Below are 11,765 nucleotides of genomic sequence, written 5' to 3' on the forward strand. Positions count from 1 at the left end.
GGGGCGCTTTGGGAGGCGGCCATTCCTGGGCACCCTCCTGTGCCGGCCTTTTCCAGTCTGCTCATCCCTCCCTCGGTGACAAGGCCCTGCCGCCCATGACCACGGGGACTGTGTGGGGCGTTGCGGGCACAAAGGAGAGGGGCGGTGGGGAGAACGAGGTCTCACCTGGCCAGCAGACCCACTGCGCAGTGGTGGGTGTCGGCACAGAGCAGCGTGTCCCAGGCGCGCTTGCGTTCCATGGACAGCACCGCGTGCTCATAGCGCATTTGGCAGAGCAGGGCCTTCAGGGTCTGCAGGGCAAAGCTGTGTGCAAAGCAAAGGCCAGGTCACGCTGGGAGCCCCGGCTCCTGCCCTGGGGGCATGGGAGGGATGGGGAGGCTGGGAGGACTGGCATGGAGCACCTGTTGGGCTTGGCGGAGAGGCCGTGTTGCTCCTGGCATCCCTTCCAGAAGGTCTCAACCTCTTCTGGCATCTCCTGCATGCTGATGTACGCTTGGAAGAGCAGACTCAGAAAGAGACTGGGGAAATACTCCAGCACGACAGGTGAGCGCCAGGCCAGATTGAAGACTCTCCACAGCGCCACGGTTGCCTGCAAGAAATAAAAGAGCCAGAGACAAGGCTCAGTGGCCAAGACATGCACGTGGCAGGGCCCGAGCATGCGAGGGAGAGGCTGGGGGAGACAAGGGGGGGAAACAGCCGGCCTGGTGCCCCTGAAGCCTGCCCCTAAGGCAGGATTCAGCGCGGTCTCTGAGGCAGAAGGATGCAGCTGGCGGGAGGACAGAGAGCTGGCTGCTGGAGTGCTGGCCTAGGGGCTGGCAAAGGCCAGCTCCAGAAACTCACAGCCAGGGCAAAGACTCCTGCGTCGTCCCCATCGGAGGTGGACACGCTGCTCACTGGCCAGGCGCTCAGCACATCGAGGAGTAGCTGCAGCGCCGGCTCCGCAGTCCTGCTCGAGGACATGATGGTTGCCCACATGGTGGCGGCAGCTCTGTGGGGTCAGAGCTCTGTGTCAGGGCTGTCTCGGCCACAGCGCCGTGGCCTGGGCAGCTGCAGGGGCCCGCGCTGGCCCTGAGCCCTGCCTCTGCCCACTGCCCCTGGCCGGCAGCGGCCAGCCAGCCCACGTGGGTACAGGGGCCCTGAGGGGCAGGGAGGGAGCATGGCACCAGGCTCAGGAGCTGCCATGGCCGCACTGGAAAACAGAGGAGCCAGAGGATCCTGCAACTCCCTGCCTGTCTGGCAGTCAGCAGGGACAGGCTCTACAGGGTGACGGGCCGGTGAAGCCCAAGCCCTCAAGGCACGTGGGGCTGCCCCACCTGTCACACGATGGGGCCCAGCGCAAGAGGGTGATCAGCACGTCACTGGGGTATTCCTCGGTCAGCTCCAGAAGGGCCTTGTCCAGCCTGTGCCCAGCAGCCTCATTGGCCGTGAGCCACTGGTGGATGGACCTCACCATGGCGGGCACCTGCAGAAGGCACGGGCAGACTCGCAGAGGTGCCAGAGCAGCAACTTCCCCTGAGAAGTGCTTCCCTTCCAAACGCATCGGGCCGGGCCTCAAAGGCCGAGGGAGGCCGGCAGAGCCGGCTCGAGGCGCCGCACCACTGCTGGGGCCAATGAACCCTTGCCCCAGGCTGCTTACTCGCACTGGATTGGAGACACCCTTCTCCACAAGCAAATCCAGCATGGCAGCACCGTTCTCGGCATCGAGGAACGGAAGGTTCTCCAAGATGCCCGTGCCCGCACCGGCGGTCTCTTCCTGCCAAAGGCACGTGATGAATTCACAGAGGGTCCGCAGGAGAAGGGCAGCAAGGGAGGGAGAATCCATGGAGCGCTCCAAGCCTGCTGCTTGGCTGAGCAGTGCCAGCAGGCCCAGCCCAGGTGGGGATGGCTGCAGGTACCTGCGCCGTTCTGCCGAAGCGGCCACGGGCGGCTTCCTGTTCCTCTGTCGGGTCCTTGGCTGCATCTGGCAAAGAGCAAGCACAGCCAGAGCTGAGGGGCTGCAGGAGAGGCCAGAGAACACAGCCCAGCCCTGCACCGCCCAGGCAGGGAGAGCCTCAGGATGCCCCGGGGGATGGAGCACGGCTGCCAGGTGCTCCAGCCTAGCTTCTGTCCTATCCATGGACAGGACAGGACAGGGATGGGATGGGATGGGATGGGATGGGATGGGATGGGATGGGATGGGATGGGATGGGATGGGATGGGATGGGATGGGATGGGATGGGATGGGATGGGATGGGAAGGGGCCAAGCTGGCTACAGGCACCAGCCCTGCAGCCCAGCTCGGACACTCACGCTCCTGCAGCAGCTGGAACTGCTCCAGTTCTTCAGGCTGCTGTGCTGAGGTAGCTCCAGCCTCTTCCTCCTCCAGCCAGGCCAGCTTGGGCACGCTGGGGGGTCTCTGCTCCATGTCACTCTTTGCAGTTAGGAGTGCTTGCTGAAGCAGAGAGGCCTCGGAAGTGCTGAAGATGAGCAAGTGCTGCAGTTGTGCCTTGAAGGCACCTGCAACAGAGGAGCCTCGGGAAGGCTACAGGACAGGAAGTCCCGCAGTCTGTCCTCGAGGGCACCAGCAAGAGAGAAGTCTCCAAAAGGAAATAGGACTGCAAGTCCCGCAGTCCGTCCTCAAGGGCACCGGCCGCAGGGATGGCAGACGCTTTGGAAATGCTCCACGTCACCGAGTCCCGCAGCCTGGCCTCGAGGTCACCTGCAAAGGGAATGCCTTGGAAAAGCTCCGGGTCAGCCAGGAACGAGTTGGCTGTGGGGGGTCTCCTCACAGCACTGCTCTGTCCCGTCCTGTGCCGTCGCGTGCACCGAGTACTGTGGCGTCGCCAGCACCTACGTCACGACGTGTCACAAAGGGTCACCCTTGCACACTCTGTCCCTTTCCATTCCACGGTGAGCATGGTGCACTGTGTCACAGAGAGCCCCAGGACACACCTCAACGTGCCCTGGGGACACCCTCACCCCAGCCAAACTGCCCCAGCTTGCAGGCAAGACCTTGCCCCAAGTGTTGAAGACACAGCCCAGCAGGAACTTTAGCAACGGCCCAAACAAGAAGCAGCTGCTGCTCTGCTCTGCCTGCTCAGGGCAGCAGAATGAGCCGCCACGGCTGCCAACGCAGCAGAGCAGGAAGGGCACTGGGGCCTTCCACAGGCCCTGCCATGGCCTCTTTGGGACCAGTCCCGGTGCTGGGTGGCCGGCACACTCGCAGGGCCGTGACACAGACACGGGAGCTGTGGCCCAGAGCACCAATGCTGCTCTGGCCCCTGGGGAGCGCTGACAGCCGCAGCTGTGGGTCAGCCAGGAACGAGTTGGCTGTGGGGGGTCCCCCCACAGCCCTGCTCTGTGCCGTCGCGTGCACCGAGCACCGTGGCCAGGCTATTGGCCGGTGCGGTACGGAAGATGTGTTTGTTGGCAGGATCCGTGGTGTAGTCACCTGGGATAGAGAAGGAGACAAGGAAAGTGAAGCTGGGAGCCTAAGTGCAAGCCACAGAGGAGAAGTCAGGAGGACATGGAGGAGGTGCTCAGTCGTGCTTCTTTTCTGTCTGGAACTCTCTGAAGCCCATTCAGGGAGCGAGTAGAGGGGAACGCAGCTGCCCACGTGGCCCCGGCAGAGCTCGGAGGGCCCGGCCGGGGAAGCCCAACCCCCACCGCGGGGGGACCCGCATGCCCCCGCCCCCCGCCGGGGCTCTGCCGTCACCCACACCGGGACCCCCCAGAAACACCTCCCGGGGACCCCCGATGTCCACCCGAGGGCCATCTGCGGCTCGCCTTTGGAGCCCTGCCAGCTCCAAACATCCCCCCCCAAAAACCCCAAACCCAGGCACTCCTAGGATATTTGGGCCGCGCTCCCCCTGCCCGGGCCCTTGCGGGATGGGGGGCGATGCTCCCGGGGCTGCGAGGTCGAGGTCAGGCAGCGCCGGAGCCCCGCGATTCATCCTCCCCTCTCCTGCTGCTGCTTCCTGCTGCCGCTCCGCCTCTTCTTCCCTCCCTCCCCCCCTCCCTCTCCTCCCCTCCCTCTCCTCCCCCCCTCCCTCTCCTCCCCCCCTCCCGGAGCCCTCGCAGCCCGCGGGAGGGGCGGGGACGGAGGCGGGACAGGTCGGAACGCAGAGAGGGATGGGGGGGATGCCAGGAGTGGGAGAGACTGGGCTGTACTGGGATCATCCTGGGAGCAGCTCCTGGACGACTGAGTTCTACTGGGATCATCCTGGGAGCGAGGAGGAGCAGCGCGATGGCTCCAGCGCTGGGGCTGGGGGCGCTCCTGGGGGGCCAGGGGGGAGTGGGACCCCCGGCACCGGGACCCTGAACCCCCATTGCCGGCACCGAGACCCCCCTGCTGCCCTTATCCTGCACGGGGACTCTCCTGCTCCTCTTAGCCTGCACAGGGACCCCCTGCTCCCTCTGGCTCATGGGGTGCCGCCTTTGCGTGGTCCCCATTTCAGGGCCCAGGTTTCCCAAGGCCCTGAAGTTGGGACCTTGTCCATGGTCCCAACATCTCCAGGCTGCCGGGGTTCCCCCTATCCGGGCTCCCCGTTCCGGGCTCCCGGGGTCCCCCTTATCGGAGTGTCTGACCCCACAGGCTGCAGAAGCTCCCCCAGCTCCGGTGCCGCCCTCTCCGCTCTCCCAGCCCCCAGCCCGCTGGTCCCGGGCGATCCCCCCGTGGCTCCGGGCTGAGGATGCAGCGCCTGCCCCGGGCAGCCCAAGCCCCCCTGGGAGGGTCCCACGCACCCCCCGGCCCAGCGCCAGGGCTCTGCCGGCACCAACACCGGGATCCCCAAAATTCTGCCGGACCGGAGCCGCCGAGGGGCACCCGGCCCTCGGCCCTGTTATAGATACATATTGCAATATTGGCTTTTCGCAAATATTCACATGGATTTTATGTGTGGTGTTAAAATAACTTTGTTATAAAGATACAGTTTTTATTTCTGTTGTTAATTAAGCTTAGACATAGTAGTGAAATAGCTGATATAAGTATGCTTGTGTTAAAATGCCTGCTTGGATGGGGTAACATCCAATGAACGTGGGATGAGGACACCTGCTGCAGATGTGCCAACTATCAGCACTCACCGTCTGAAGGCAGCGTGGGCCGGGGCCAAAACTGAAGGTGATAATAAAAAAGGAGTAAAACCACAACCAGGAATACGCATGCTGTAAAAAGGTGGAACCGAGGAGGAGCCATGCTAAACAGTTCTTGGAATATGGAAACTAGTTTGGGAAAAAGTTTACGATGCACAAGGGTCTATGGATATGCAACAGGTTGATGTCAGGAAAAGGTATTGAAGGGCTGTCCCCGAAGATAACAGGGGGACTTGGTTCAGTGCCAAGATGCAGCCGGCCGTAATAACCTTTGCTCCGTGGTCCTTGTCTCCCCTTGTCCTTTATTAAACTCTAAATCTTCACAGGAGAGTGAACGTGGTTTTTCACAGCCCCGAGCAGAGAGCTCTGCCCGGGGGCTCCGGGCAAAGGCGGCGGCGCTCGGCAGCGGCCCCAGCCCGCCCAACCCCGGGAATTGCCCCGCACCGGGACAAAATCCTACCCCGAAGGAGCCCTTGGAACGCCCGCCCGCGGCTCCTCCGTGCCCCAAAGGTCCCGGCAGCTGCCCCCGGTGCTGCCGCAGCTGCGGCTCTGGAGCAGGGAGGCTCTGCGGGACCCCCGGGCTGGGTCCCCTCCCAGCCGTGCCCGCCCCGGGGCTGATGCTCGGCCCGGGCTCTCTCGCTGCTCCGGCTCCCGCACAGCCCCGCTGTGAGCGGGCACCGAGCGCCCGGCGCCGCAGGGCCCCGAGCCCCTGCCCGGCCCAGGGTCAGTGTCCATCGCCGGCCCCTGGCCGGGGCTCCGGCCACTGCCCGGCCCCGGCACAACCTGCAGCTCCCAGCGCAGCTCCCTCCAGCCGGGCACTGCGGGCTCCCGCCGGGCACAACATTCCCTTCATGGCATCTCGGTTATCTCTGCTCACATCTGCACAACCAGCTGCTGCTGAGGCAATCCCAGCTCCCACTGAAGGCTTCCCACCCAAAATGCTGCCTTCAGCTCTGACACACCATTAAGAAATCCAAGAGCAAAAAAAAAACTGAATCTGATTAGAGAATCTTGCAAAGTCACATCTGAGAACATTTTGTTATAAAATCACAAATAGTAACAGAAGCTGAGAAAGTCAACAATGATAGAAAACAAACTTCCAACACTGGGACTAGAAGAGCTCAGGCAATCCATTTGAATGGAAGGAGCCCTCTCTTTCTGACATGTGAGCAATGCCATCGAATTTCCCAAACCAGGCAAATAGGGAGCCCTGGCAGCAGCAGCTTCACACACAGCAATGACACAGAACAGGGCAGGGCAAGAGACTGCCAAAATTATAACTTCTACTTGCAATGAAGAACCTTTGTTTCCAGTTCTACTCTAGCCACTATTAATATAGAGTCAAAAAGGCTAAAACTACTAGTAATAAGAACTGTACTATAATTAGCAAAGAAAAAAAAAAAAGATAATGGAAATAAGAAGAATTAATAAAATCCCTGCCATACTTATACTAGGTTTGCATGGCCAGGTTTTGGTGAGGGGCTTTAGGAGCACCTTCTGTGAGAGGCTGCTGGAAGCCGCTGCTCCTCCACGTCCCACAGAGTCAAATCCAGCCGGCTCCAGGATGGACGAGCCGCCGGCCAAGGCTGGCCCAGTTAGAAATGGTGGTAACACCTTTGGGAAAAGAGATTTAAGAAAAAGAAAATGGGTGATTGTGTAGTTGTGTCCCTGTGAGCAGGGAAGAGCAGGGTGAGAACATGTGAGTGAAACAACTCTGCACACCCCAGGGCAGGGCAGGAGGAGGAGCAGGAGCTCTCCAGGGGCTGGAGCTGATTGCCCTGAGATTCCCTGGGCAGCCCCTGGGGAGGCAGCTGGGCCCCTGTAGCCCCTGGAGGGCCCGGAGAGCAGAGACGCACCTGCAGCATCTGCAGCAGCCTGTGCTGGAGCAGGGGGTGCCTGAGCAGGGACTGTGACCACATGAGAAACCTGTGCTGGAGCAGGGACCTGGTAGGGACCTGCAAAGCCGTGGAGAGAGGAGCCCACGCTGGAGCAGGGTCCTGGCAGGACTTGTGAGCCCATGGGAGAGTGAGGCAGCTGCAGCAGTTTGTGAAGAGCTGCTGTCTGTGAGATGAACTCACCCTGGAGAAGTTCATGGAGAAGTGTCTCGGGGAGAGACCCCACGGTGCAGCAGGGGAACGACTCCTCTCCCTGAGCAGCAGGAGAAACAACGGGTGAGGAACGGAGCAGAGCCCCCAGTGCCTGTCTCCCTGCACCACTGGGGGAGGAGGCAGAGCTGGGAAGGAGGGAGGATTGGGCAGAAGGTGTTTTTGAAGCTTTAGTTTACTTCTCACTATCATGCCCTGATCTGGATAGAAATAAATTCAATTAATACCTGTAATTTCAAAAATGCTTTGCCCATGATGGCATTTGCTGAGTGATCTGTCCCAGTCCTTAACTCAAGCCATGAAGCCTTCATTCTATTTTCTATTTTTCTCCCTCCTGCCCATCTCTGGAGGAGAGTGAGAGAGCAGCCATGGTGGGTGCCTGGCATCCAGCCAGGGTGAAGAGACAACACTTCCTTTCCTTCATTCTTTCTTTCCTTCCGGAGGTGACAGTGAAGAGGCTGAGAGGGGCTTTGATGGAGGGAGTGAAGGTGGCAGGGAGTATCAGGGACAGGAGGCACAGGGATGTGGCACGGGCATCCGAGGGGCCCGAGCAGCTGGCAGGGGGCAAGGCCTGTCCCCCTGGGCCAGCAGCAGCCCCGTGCCCTGCCCAAGGCCCTGCTGGCAGGGGCTGGGCCCCAGAGGCAGGGGCAGAGCCCAGCCCCGGGGGCGGCGTTTGTGCCCCAAGCCCCGTCCAGCCCAGCCTGCCCCGTGTGCGCAGTGAGCCCTGGCACGGCTGCCCTGGACAGCGTGACCTGCTGGGGACACTGAGAGCTGCCCCGCTGTGACCCTGCCCTGGGCACTGCACAGGCACCAACCCAACCCCAGCCAGCAGCACCCCTGGGCATGGCCCAGGCACTGGAGAGCATCACAGCCAGCCCTGCTGCTGCTGGTGGTGTCCCAGGCACCAGAGCCCATCCCAGCCCCGCTGCTGCTGGGCATGTCCCAGGCACCAGAGCCCATCCCAGCCCCGCTGCTGCTGGGCATGTCCCAGGCACCAGAGCCCATCCCAGCCCCACTGCTGCTGGGGATGTCCCAGGCACCAGAACCCATCCCAGCCCCGCTGCTGCTGGGGATGTCCCAGGCACCAGAGCCCATCCCAGCCCCGCTGCTGCTGGGCATGTCCCAGGCACCAGAGCCCATCCCAGCCCCGCTGCTGCTGGGGATGTCCCAGGCACCAGAACCCATCCCAGCCCCACTCCTGGGGATGTCCCAGGCACCAGAGCCCATCCCAGCCCTGCTCCGGGTGATGTCCCAGGCACCAGAGCCCATCCCAACCCTGCTCCTGGTGATGTCCCAGGCACCAGAGCCCATCCCAGCCCTGCTCCTGGTGATGTCCCAGGCACCAGAGCCCATCCCAGCCCTGCTCCTGGTGATGTCCCAGGCACCAGAGCCCATCCCAGCCCTGCTCCTGGTGATGTCCCAGGCACCGGAGCCCATCCCAGCCCCACTGCTCCGGGTGATGTCCCAGGCACCAGAGCCCATCCCAGCCCCGCTGCTCCTGGTGATGTCCCAGGCACCAGAGCCCATCCCAGCCCTGCGCCGGGTGATGTCCCAGGCACCAGAGCCCATCCCAGCCCTGCTCCTGGTGATGTCCCAGGCACTAGAGCCCATCCCAGCCCTGCTCCTGGGGATGTCCCAGGCCCTATGAGTGTCCCAGGTGTGGGACGAGCACCTCAAATGGCTCAGCTTTGACCCATCACCAACGGAGGCACCACCAAGGGCAGCCCTGCGAGTGTGCCCAGTGTGGGAAGAGCTCCATGCGCTGCTCCAGCTCCATCCCCCACGGGAGGATCTGCGCTGGATGATCCCCAGTGACCCCGGTGGGCAGAGCCCTGGTGATCTGTGGTGCTGGTGATCTCTGTTGAGGAGACACCTGGCTGGGGCCTCCATATCCTCCTGGCTCCCCACCCCATGGCCTGGATTTTCTTTTCATTTCTCTTTGCCCTTCCAAACCTCCTAAAAGCAGGGTAAAAATAAAGACGTTGAGCTAAGACAACGATGGGGACATGGGGGGTCTTGCAGGGGATGTGGGGGATGCTGGGTGTGAGGGACTTGAGGGTTCCTGGGAGAGACTTGGGGCTTGCTCAGGGCTTTGGGGACACCAGGCTGAGCGGCTCCAGTTGCACTGGGAGACTCTGGAGGAGGTTCTGGGACAGCTGATCAAGGACCCCCTGCCCCGGAACTGTCCCCATGTGCCCCCATCCCAACGCCTCGTGTCCCCTGTAGCAGCTGCCCCATTCCCACAGTCACTCCCCTTTCCCCGGCCCGTTCCCATGTCCCCCCTATCCCGTTCCCGTCCTGCTCCCATCCCAGTCCGGATCCCATTCCCTCTCCCTGTCCTGTATTCCTGATCCCTGTACCGTATTTCCAGTGCCATTTCAGGTCCCTGGCCCTGTCCCCATCCTCATTCCCGGTCCCTGTCCGCAATCCCTGTCCCTGTCTCCATTCCCTGTTCCCATTCCCGGTCCCTGTCCCCATTCCCATTCCCTGTCCTCATTCCTTGTTCCCATTCCCGGTCCCTGTCCCCATTCCCCGTTTCCGGTCCCCATTCCCATCCCCTGTCCCCATTCCCGGTCCCTGACCCCATTCCCTATCACCATTCCCGGTCCCTGTCCCCATTCCCCATTCCCATTCCCCATTCCCATTCCTTATCCCCATTCCTGGTCCCTGACCCCATTCCCTATCCCCATTCCCGGCCCCTGTCTCCATTCCCGGTCCCGATTCCTATCCCCATTCCCATTCCCTGTCCCTATTCCCTGTCCCCTCTCACCGGGCGCCGCCAACATCGCTCCGGCCCTCCCGGCCTTACGTGACCGAGGAAGCCCCGCGCTGCTCCCACCCACCAATCCCAGCGCGCGATCGCTCCCGTATTTGCATAACCACGCCCTTTGGCCTGGCTCCGCCCCCCACCGGCTGCAGCCGCGTCCGGGCGCTGTTTGCTCCCAGTTCCCTCCCAGCGCTCCCAGTAAAAGCGGGACCGGCAGGGAGAGCGCTCCCAGTTCCTGCCTGGTGCTCCCACCATCGTTCCCAGCGCTCCCAGTAAAAGCGGGACCGGCAGGGAGAGCGCTCCCAATTCCTGCCCGCTGCTCCCACCATCGTTCCCAGCGCTCCCAGTAAGAGCATCACCGGCAGGGAGAGCGCTCCCAGCTCCTGCCCGGTGCTCCCACCATCGTTCCCAGCGCTCCCAGGATCGCTCCCAGTGCCGGGCGGGGCGGGGCCGCTTTGGAACCCCCTCAGGGCAGAGCGCGGCTGCTTTTGGGTGCCGGCACTGCCTGGGCCGGGCTGGGAGCGGAGATGGAGCGGGAGGGAGAGGAGGGAGAGAGGAGGAGGAAAAGGAAAGGCAAAGGGAAAGGGAGGATCGAGAGGAAAGGAGGAGCAGGAGGAGGTGGAGCAGGAAGAGGAGGGACAGAGGAGGAGCAGGAGGAGGAGCAGCACCAACCCCACGCGGTTCCCCCGCTCGGGCCGGGGTCCCCCGGCATCGCCCCCCCGGAACCGCAGGTGAGCGGGGAGCTCACCCCAAATGCATCGGGCGGTCTCCGGCAGGGTGGTTTGGCAGGGCAGGGGATGTTTGGATCTTGCAGGACCCCAAAGCTGGGCCGGAAATGGCCCTGGAGTGATCTTGGGGTGTCCCACGTGGCGATTGCCGGTACCTGCAGGCAGGGGAGTGATGTTGGGTTTGGGGATCCCCGGGAGAGCTGGGGGAGAACGTGGGAGCCCTGGAGTGGGGAGAGCGCAGAGGGGCGATGCCGGAGCCGGCGGATCCCCAGCAGCCTGGAGGAATGGGGGAGACTGGGGATGAGCAGGGTCCGGGTCCCCGAGGCTGGAGGGAGCAGTGACATCTCCATCCAAAACTTGGGCAGCGGGACCATTAAACCCACCATGCTGATCCCTTGTTTTTCCCCAAACCAGGATTCCCACACCTTGGCCAGATGAAGCAGGAGACTGCGAGGAAGAGGAAGATGGCGAAGGACACCCAGGCAGGTGAGGAGGAAGTCAGTGCCCCTTTCCCCCTCTCTCCTGCTCCATCTCCCAGCCCAGCACGGCCCCGGCTGCAGGACAACCCTGCTGCCAACGCCGTCCTGCTGGGGATGCACTGGGGGGATCTCCTTCCCCTTCCCTCTGGCATGGAGGCAAATCCCATCCTCTCCTTGTCGTTCCTCCCCCAGGGAAGGAGCTGAGGATGGAGAGCAGGGAGGACAAATCCCCACAGCAGAACCTCATGGAAGAGGCCATTTTGAGCGACTCCAGGGCACAGGAATCCAATGGGGAGGAAAAACCTTGGAGATCCTGCAGGGCGAGGGGCTCCAAACCCAGCACAGGGTGCTCTGAAGAGGAAAGACCCAACCTGAGCCAGGAAGGTGGACAGAGCTTCAGCCAGAGCTCAGAGCTGGTGGCCCAGGAGCAGCTTCATGATGGGGAGAAGCCCCACAAGTGCTTGGAGTGTGGGAAGAGCTTCAGGCAGAGCAGCACCCTGATCAGCCACCAGATGATCCACACTGGGGAATGGCCCTATGAGTGTTGGGAATGTGGGAAGGGCTTCAGCTGCATCTCCACCTGTTGGATCGGCAGAAGAAATGCAGCACTCAATATG

The 11,765-nt window shown here is 62.4% G+C and overlaps 1 long non-coding RNA gene across 1 annotated transcript; it reads left to right on the forward strand.

Annotated features, from left to right (window-relative positions):
- The first annotated feature begins 10,579 nt into the window (after nt 1-10,579).
- LOC143694468 (uncharacterized) lies at nt 10,580-11,468 on the forward strand. Its single transcript, XR_013182953.1, has 3 exons — nt 10,580-10,672; nt 11,084-11,155; nt 11,341-11,468. It is a non-coding gene; the product is annotated as an uncharacterized LOC143694468 (long non-coding RNA).
- Nucleotides 11,469-11,765: the final 297 nt, after the last annotated feature.

Source organism: Agelaius phoeniceus, chromosome 7, assembly GCF_051311805.1.
Source record: "Agelaius phoeniceus isolate bAgePho1 chromosome 7, bAgePho1.hap1, whole genome shotgun sequence".
NCBI lineage: Eukaryota > Metazoa > Chordata > Aves > Passeriformes > Icteridae > Agelaius > Agelaius phoeniceus.